The sequence below is a fragment of the Chiloscyllium plagiosum genome, unplaced genomic scaffold (genome assembly GCF_037043375.1).
Source record: "Chiloscyllium plagiosum isolate Xiang-an unplaced genomic scaffold, Cpla_swu_hap1 HiC_scaffold_9, whole genome shotgun sequence".
Lineage (NCBI taxonomy): Eukaryota > Metazoa > Chordata > Chondrichthyes > Orectolobiformes > Hemiscylliidae > Chiloscyllium > Chiloscyllium plagiosum.
In genome coordinates, this window is record NW_028270147.1 from 13,053,778 (window position 1) to 13,063,194 (window position 9,417).

At 45.4% G+C, this 9,417-nt stretch overlaps 1 protein-coding gene across 7 annotated transcripts in view; it reads right to left on the minus strand.

Moving 5' to 3' along the window:
• nexn (nexilin (F actin binding protein)) overlaps nt 1-6,080 on the minus strand; it is a 127,945-nt gene extending 121,865 nt beyond the window's left edge. For 5 of the 7 annotated variants that reach the window (XM_087990410.1, XM_043698696.2, XM_043698700.2 and 2 more), the window contains exon 1: nt 5,858-6,080. The gene's annotated coding sequence lies outside the window, so the exon portion shown is untranslated. Of the gene's footprint in view, nt 1-397; nt 508-5,857 lie in introns of all 7 variants that reach the window. The other 2 variants (XM_087990408.1, XM_043698697.2) reach the window with 2 other exon arrangements.
• Between the last annotated feature and the right edge of the window lie 3,337 nt (nt 6,081-9,417).

The following is a 9,417-nucleotide window of genomic DNA, read 5'->3' on the forward strand; positions in this document are numbered from 1 at the left end:
CCAGACTTGACCAGACCAATGCGCTCCTGACCGGACTCTAACCTTCACTGTCTGTAGACCTGAGTCAGTCCCAATTCTCACTGGGCCAGGTTTCATTGTCCCATCCCCCTGTGCTTTCAGTCCGGTGAGACCTCAGGTTTAAAATTCTTACCTTAATGTTCAATTCGCTTTGTGGCCTCCCCTCGATTCTGTAACCTCCTCTAGACCTGCAACCCTCCCAAAGATTGCAACATTTCTTCAAATCTAACCTCAGTACATCTTCAGCATCCTTCAGCCCATCACTGGTGGCTATGCCATCCAGGTCAAAAGGTTTTGAATTCCCATCATTAACAACTCCACCATCCAACCACTCTCTCCTCGTTTGGATACAGTTTAAACCAAACACTTAGTCACCTACCTCAGTATGGAACCAGTGAAATTATCTTTGACAATGTTGTTATGTAGTACCTTGGATTATCCCCTCTACGTTAAAGGTAACATCTGATCCATAGGTCAAGTCCTGATTCCCTGAGGAGGTTGAAGAGGAACTTGCAGAGTAATTTACCCTCTTTATCAAGCCTGGCTTTCCCCACTGTTTTTGGTTATGAGCTGGAACCTGAGTGGATGTGTGGGAGCCAATGAATAGAGAGAATTTAGCCACAATGGCCCCGGAACAGGGACAGGTTGGATGGACAAGCTAGCCTTTCCCTCCATGCCAGTTTTGTATGTTTGTAATAACAGGTGCCGAACAAGTCCAAGTTGTTGTTAGAACAATTTTGTACATCAAAAGGCTGTAAGCAGCACAGCTTCAATTAAAAAACATGGTGAGATCTGATGGACTGCCTTCTCAGGAGTCTTAACCCAGAACCACTTCAAAGAAAATGATCAGGACTTTTCTCCAAAATCTAGTTTCCCAGGTCCATTATAGGTTGGAGAAAAAGTAGGCCGTTCAGCCCATCAAGCCTGGTCTGCCATTCACTGGGATCATGGCTGATCTGATAATCCTCAACTCCACTTTCCTGCCGTTTCCCCTTAATCCTTGATTATCTCACTGATTAAAAATCTATCTAACTCAGCCTTGAGTATTCTTAATGATCCAGCCTTGACAGCCCTCTCTGTGGTACACAATTCCGCAGGTTCACTGCTCTCCCAGAGAAGAAATTCCTCCTCATCTCTGTCTTAAATGGACAATGCTTTATTATGCCGTCTGGTCCTAGACTTTCCCACAAGAGGAAAGAACAATTCTGCATCTACCCTGTCAAGTCCCTTAAGAATGTTTTATGTTTCAATAAGGTTGCCTTTCATTTTTCTATATTCCAATGAGTACAGGGCCAACCTCTCTCTATCTCTCTTCGTAAGACAGTTCCTCCATACCTCATATCAGCCCAGTGAACCTTCTCTGAACTGTCTCCGTTGCCAAGATAGTCTTCCTTAGATAAGGGTCAAAACTGCTAACAGTTTTCCACCTCTGGTCTGACTTGTTTTGGCAAATTTTTGTCCTCTATTGCCATTGAAATGAAGGCCAACATTCCATTTACCTTTCCTATTACATACTGGACCTGAGTGTTAGCTTATTGTGATTCATGCACAAAGACTTCCAAATCCCTTCATTCTGTAGCTGTCTGCAGTCTTTCTCCACTTAAATAATATTCAGTGTCTCTATTCTTCCTGTCAAAGTGCATAACTTCATATTTTGCCACATTATATTCCACTTGCTAAGACTTCTACCCATTCACATAATCTGTCTACATCCCTCTGCAGAACCTGTGTTATCCTAATCACTTGCATTCCACTTGTTTTTATCATTGCAAATAAGACAACAATAATCACTTACCTCATCCAAGTCATTAATATATATTGTACACAATTGTGACCTAGCTCTGACCCCTGTGGGAGTCCACTATTCCGGGTTGCCATTCTGAAAATGCCTCCTGTCTCAACCCTCTTCCTTCTATTAGATAACCAATCCTCTCTCCTTGCTAATACACCGCCTCCAACATAATGGCTCTTATCATATTAAGTCGCTAACGTGCAGTACCTTATCAAACACCTTCTGAAAATCTAAATATATTACATCAACTCCTTCTCCATTATGTAACCTACTTATTACCTCCTCAAAGAATTCTAGTAAATGTGTCAGACATGATTCCTCCTCTGTTTGGTGAAGCCATGCTGACACTGCTTGGTAATATTATGTAGAGATAGTTCTTCTACAACATGATGGCTGCATTCTTGTATAACCCTGTGTTTTGACAAATCGCGCTTTAGCAACAGCGCTTAAAGTGTTGGAGATGTAATTGCACTACAGCCAACACACGTTTTAAAAGTTTGCATGTTAGAAATTGTGTGCCCAATTCATTAATCACATTGCAGCGAATTCCTGTTAACGAAATGTGCACTCGCAGAGCAATCTGTATTTTTAAATGCTCTGTCATTTACAGCTTTTATAATGAACTCTTAATATTTATACAATAGCATAATAAGCTAACTGGACCATTGTTATCTGCTTTTTGCATCCTTCCCTTTATAAATAGAGGTGTTACACTGGAGTTTTCCAGTCATCTGGGACTCTTCCAGAATCTAAGGATTCCTGGGAGACTATTACCCAGGTATCCACTATCGCTGTAGTTAGGAGACAGTAAGGACTGCAGGTATGGGTAGCCAGAGTTGATAGATGTGGAGCTGGAAAAGCACAGCAGGTCAGACAGCAGCCGAGGAGCAGATAAGTCAACGTTTCAGGCTAAAACCCTTTGTCAGCGCTGGGGAGGGGAAGGGAGTCCAGACGTAAATGGGGGGAGGGGGGTGGGGCTCAGGTAAGGGTAGGTAGGATGGTGATAGGTGGATGCAGGTAGGGGGTCGAGCGGAGAGGTGAATAGGAAGATGGGACAGGTCAGGTCAGGGAGGCGAGGAGCAGGGGGAGGGCTGGACATGGGATAAGGCTGGGGTTGGAGGGATTTTGAAGTTGGTGAAGTTGATTTTGAGGCCATTGGTTCCTAAGCTCCCAAGGGGAAATATCAGGTATATTTCCTCCAGTTTCCATTTGGCCTCACTCTGACAGTGGAGGAGGCCAAGGATGGACATGTCACCAGTGGTTGGGTGGGAGGGGAATTAAAATGGATGGCAACCAGAAGGGCAGGTTGGTTGGTGCGTGCAGAGCACAGATGCTCCACAAATCTGTCCCCGAGTCTGCGTTTGGTCTCCTCGATTATAGAGAACACATCGGGAACAACGGATACAATAGATCAGGTTGGATGATGTGCAGGTGAATCTCTGACGGATCTGGAAGGATTGTTTGGGGCCTTAGACGGAGGTGAGAGGGGAGGTGGGGGGACAAGTGTTGCACCTCTTGCAGTTGCAGGGAAAGGTGTGGGGGAGAAGTTGGTGCGGAGTATGAAGTTGATGAGGGAATCGCGGAGTGAACAGTCCCTGCTGAAAGGGGTGGAGAAGGAAATATCTTTTTGTTGGTTGTAGTCGATGGAAATGTTGGCGGATGATGCGTTGGAATCGGAGGTTGATGAGGTGGTATGTGAGGACTAAGGGGACGATCCTTATTGTTGTTTTGGGGAGGGGGTTTGAGGGCAGAAGTGCGAGAGATGGAAGAAATGCATTTGAAGGCATTCTTAATTGCCAAGGAGGGGAAACAACGGTCACTCAAATAGGAGGATACTGGGATGTCCTGGAATAGAATGCCTCATCCTGGGAGCAGATGCAATGGAAGCGGGGGAATTGAGAATATGGGATAGCATGTTTGCAGGAAGGTGGGTGAGAGGAGGTGTACTGAAGGTAGTTGTGGGAGTCAGTGCTCCTTTAATATTCTGGGAAACCTCCCATCAGGTCCATGGGATTTATCAAGCTTCAGCCCCATGAGTCTCCCTAGCACTTTCCCTTTGCTGATAGTTATTGCATTTATTTATTCTCCTCCTTTTACTCCTTGGCCTTGTGAACCTTGAGGTAAAGCCCAGTACAGTCTAAAGTCACGGCCCAGTGCGGACAAGAGGCTAGGTGCCAGCATAGACAGGGTTGGAAGAGTGTTGTTCTGAATGTTTTTCTTTTCTCTGTTTTATAATTTGTTCTGAAACCCCGCAATGCTGGACTTCTTAACTTCCCCATTTTTCTAAGTTCTGTAACTAGCGAAACTGTACTTAGTGACCTTTGTACCTAAGATGGCACCTTAAGCCACCACTTGTAAACTCATTTGAGTACGTGACAATAAAGCTAATTCTCATTCCGATTACTTCAAAACATCTTCAGAAACCAGTCAGCCAAAAATAGCTCTGATATTCGAGAAAGACGTTAAAACGAAACCAATCTGCACTTGGATTGTATGTTTCTGTCTTCACTTGTTACTTGGCTGGGTTGCCAGTACCCTGCCTCTGGGCACATCACCAATCTGGCACACTGAGGGGGTACCACACTGTCGGAAGTGCTCGCTGTGAAATGGGATATTAAACCAAGGTCCTGTCTTCTCCGTGGCCTTGCTTGAAAGGAGAATGGGGGAATGGGGTTGGGGGGGATGGGTCTGTGGGGTATCCTAGCTAACTTCCATCCCTTAACCAGAATCATTAAAGTAAAAACAGATGATCAGGTCAGGATAACATGGTGTTAGTTAATGGGAGCTTGTGGAGTACCACATTATAACACTCAAAATAAAACCTTAATTGACCCTAACACTGTTTGGGACATGAAGGGTGCTACATAAATGCACGTTTTTCATTGATTTTGCATAGCTCAAATTGAGCGTCTCAGTTCGGAGTGAGCAGACTCAGTCAAAGATAGTTTGTACAATAAACGAAGCCGTTCCATGAGACTTGGGGAAGGAGAGTTGTGGAGCTGTCAATCAGCGACCGGGGAAAGCCGAGGAGCTGGGTCGAGCTCACAAACCGAACATGGGACATAGCGGGCAGCAACCTCCAACCCTGAAATTCGTCGGATTCCCTTCAAAACAGAGATGGGGGGGGGGGGGGGAAATGAGGTGAAACCTCAAGACCGGACTTTAACCCCTCCCAGCAGGTTTCCAAAGTGCCACACACCAGATCGGTGGGGCTGCTGACGAGAGATGAGAATTTTCAAATAAAGTGCGTCTCTCTGAGTGTGTGTGTATTCCCGTGTGCCGAGTATCGTCTGTTCCTGACTGTGCGGGTGTCTGTAGAAAATTGTGTCTTTGTTGTGTCTGTTTTTGTGTGTATTCGTGTCTGAGTGTATTTCCATGTGTTTGAGTGTGACTGCATGTCTGTGTGTACCTCAGTGTGTGTATGTCAGTCTGTGTATATGTGTCTTTGACTGGAGGGGTGTATTTTTATGGTGTGTGTCTGTGTCAGAGTGTGTCTTCCTGCCTGTGTGTGTCTCTGACTGTGGGTGTGTGTTTCTGATATGTGTGTATGTCTGTGAGTGTGTCTCTGACTGCATGTGTCTGTGTGTGTCTCTTACTGTGTGTGTGTCATTCTGTGACTGTGTGTCTGATTGTGTCTGCCTGTGTGTGTGTGTGAATGAGTGTGTCTGCCTGTGTGTGTGTGTGTGTGTGAATGAGTGTGTCTGCCTGTGTGTGTGAATGAGTGCGTGTCTGTGACTGAGTGTGAGACTGTGAGTGAGAGAGTGTACAGTCCAGGAACTGCGGGCTAGATACTGGGGCTGCTGCTTTCTCCCCTTCCACACTGAGGGACAGGGGGATACAGACTCCTCCAGACAGAACCCAAGGAGATTTCTATCCTCACTCACCTACACACTGTAACCACCCCCCAGGACCATACCCTCCCCCCAGCATACACACACAGATGTGTGAACAGCCTTTTAATGCTTATTCCATCACCTCTCGTACACAAACAAACCAGTCTGCATTACAGATCCCCAGTTTCTCCCTCTGGTTTGAAAATGACTTTACCTTGCTCCGGGGATGAGTTTAGAACCTCTCAGGGATGGGTCTTCTGGACGAGCTGGTTAATCCGCGGAAGTTCTCAGAGCAAAAGGGGAGCGAAGCTGCTACATGGACCGGATTGGAACCACCACTTGACCAGGCTCAATGCCGTTTGGGTAAAATTACGTCTCCCCCGTAGCAAGTTTCCATAAAAGTCCCGTTCGCTCACCGTCTACCGCATTCCAGGCGATCCGGGGCATGGCTCCTCCAGCTGTCGCCTGGAATATATTCGCTAGCACATGGTCGCTCAATTGCTCAATTTCCTACCATCCCCTCCCTCCAACGATGCCACCAAACCCAGCTCGGATTACTGCTCATGGGAGGAGAAATTCATAAATCCAATGGAATCACACCACCGTCCCCCTTTCACACTCATGATTGCGAAGAACCTGCATTTGTGTAGCGTCCTTCAGAGCAACCTCACAGCGAATTCAAGATTGCTGGATTGTGGTCACTCTTGTCCTGGGGATTGCTGACTCCTGGACCTCTCCCCTCCCCTGAGAAGTGGTGACCTCCAGCAGGTTAAACCTCCAGCTGTCTCCAGTGACAATTATAGGAAGGGTATGATTGAGCTGGAGAGGATTCAGAAGAGATTTAACAGGATGTTGCAGGGTATGGAAGGTTCGAGTTATGAAGAAAGGATGGGTAGGCTGGGATTTTTTTTTCTGGATTATAGGAGATTGAGGGGTGACCTTATAGAGGGTTAGAAAATCATAACGGCATTATCTGAGATGACATGGCACTCTTGTTAAAGTTCACTTGAGAATGTATCTTTTAAAAAGGTTCTGGGATTTACATGTGAACAAACTGAAACCAACATGGTCATTCTAAAGGATGAGAGATTTAACAAACAATCCAGGGTTGTTTGCAATATATAATTTCAGTTACATCACACTGTAACCTTTTGCTATAAATTCTGTGTTTTACGATCTTATTCTCCACAACCACCAGGTGAAGGAGCAGCGCTCCGAAAGCTAGTGCTTCTAAATAAACCTGTAGGACTATAACCTGGTGTTGTATGATTTTTAACTTTGTACACCCCAGTCCAGCACTGGCACCTCCAAACGTAATGGGTATAGATAGAGATAATAGTAATTGTCTTTTCCCGAGAATGAGGGACTTCCAGACGAGGGGGCACATTTTTAAGGTGAGAGGAGAGAGATTTTAAAAAGTTGTGAGGGGCAAATTTTTTTACGCAGAGGATAGTTCATGTGTGGAATGAACTTCCTGAGGAAGGGGTGGATGTGGGTACAATTACACTGTTTAAAAGGCATTTGGATGAATCCATGAATAGGAAAGGTTTGGAGGGATAAGGGCCAGGAGCAGGCAGGTGGGACTAGTTTAGTTTGAGATTATGTTCGGTGTGGACTGGTTGGACCGAAGGGTCTGCTTCTGAGCTGTATGAGTCTATGGGAGAGCAGCCTTATGGCTTGTTAGGAATGGTAAAGGAGTGCAGAGGAGGTTCACTAGGCTGACTTCGGAGTTGAGAGGGTTGGCTTATGAAAAGAGATTGAATAGACTGGGGCTGTACTCATTGGAGGTTAGAAGAATGAGGGGGGAATCTTGTAGAAACACATAAAATTATGAAGGGAATAGATAAGGTAGAAGCAGGGAGGATGTTTCCAAAGGTGAGTGAATCTAGAACGGCGGGGGGTGGGGGGGGGGGGGGGGGGGGGGGGGCGGGGTGGGGGGGAGGGTGGAAACATAGCCTCAAAATAAGGGGGAGTAGACTTAAGATTGAGTTGAATATAGAACAGAGAATCATACAGCACAGAACAGGTCCTTCAGCCCTCGCTGTTGCGATGAACTAATCTAAGCCCATTCCCCTACACTATCCCATCATCATCCAAGTGCTTATCCAAGGATTATTTAAACCTCCCTAATGTGGCTGAGTTAATCACATTGGCAGGCAGGGCCTTCCCATTCTCTGAGTAACAAACCTGCCTCTGACATCTGTCTTAAATCTGTCACCCTTCAATTTGTAGTTATGGCCCCTCGTACAAGCTAATGTCATCATCCAAGGAAAAGACTTTCATTGTCTACCCTATCTAATCCTCTGATCACCTTGTATGTCTCTATCAAATCCCCTCTTAGCCTTCTTCTTGCCAATGAGACAGGTTCAAGTCTCTCAGCCTTTCCTCATAAGACCTTCCCTCCAGACCAGGCAACACCCTGGTAAATCTCCTCTGTACCTTTTCAAATGCTTCCACATCCTTCCCAAAATATGGGGACCAGAACTGCACACAATATTCCAAGTGCAGCACTTGAGGAGGAGCTTCTTCATGTAAAGGGTTGTAAATCTGTGGAATTTCTTGCCTAGTGAAGCAGTTGAGGTTATCTTGTTGAATATATTTAAGGCAAAGATAGATAGATTTTTGAACAGTAAAGGAATTAATGGTTATGGTGAGTGGGCAGGTAGCTGGAGCTGAGACCACGAAAAGGCCAGCCATGATCTCATTGAATGACAGAGCAGGCTTGAGGGGCCAGGTGATCAACTCCTTTACTCCTTTATGCATTGAGGGCATCACTAACTAGGCAGCATTTATTGCCCAGAGGGCAGGTAAGAGTCAACCACTTTGCTGTGAACCTGGAGTCATATGTGAGCCAGACCAGGCAAGGATGGTAGCTTCCTTCCCTAAAGGACACGAGTGAACCAGATGGATTTTTCCCAACAATAGACAATGGATTCATGGTCATCATTAGACTCTTAATTCCAGATTTAAAAAAAAATAATTCAAATTCCACCATTGAACCTGGGTCCCCAGAACATTATCTGGGTCACAGGATTAACAGTCCAGTGATAGTATCACTAGACCATGACCTCCTGCTGCTCCCATTTCTTATGTTCTTGTGTAACTTTACCTTTGGAGCTGGTTTCCTGGATGACTCAGTTCTCAATGTAGAGCAACACCAACACACAGGCTCAATTCCTGCTATTGACTAAGATTATGTCAGTCCTTGCCTCCCCTCCTTTCCCCTGAGGTGTGATGACTCTCAGGTTAAATTTATCCCCAGCAGTCTCTCTCCAAGGAGGGAGAGAACAGCCCTCTGGGACAACATGACTATTTTTAGCAAAGACGGGAGCTTGTGTTTGACAGCAAAGCTCCCATAAACAGTTAAATGGGAGTGATGAGATGATCTATTTTTGTTCAAGGTGATTGGAGAGGACAGGTTACCAGGTAGAATTTCCCTCAACACTTGTTCAAGGCAGATTTGTGGGATCTCTTACTCTGAGAATGTTTTATCTACAAAGACCTCACTTCAACAGTTCAGCATTCCGTCAACACTGTACTGGCCTGTTAGTCTGTAGCATGTTTTCAGGGCTCAGGAATAGGGCTTGCATCTGCTTCAGTCAGAGTATTACCCTTGATTAAACATTTGATTAATGTCAGTCACTATAATTGATAGTGGTAGAGTCATAGAGTAATCCAGATCGGTCCAATTCATCCATGCTGACTAGATATTCTAAATTAATCTCATCCCATTTGCCAGCATTTGACCCATTTCCCTCCAACCCTTTCCTATTC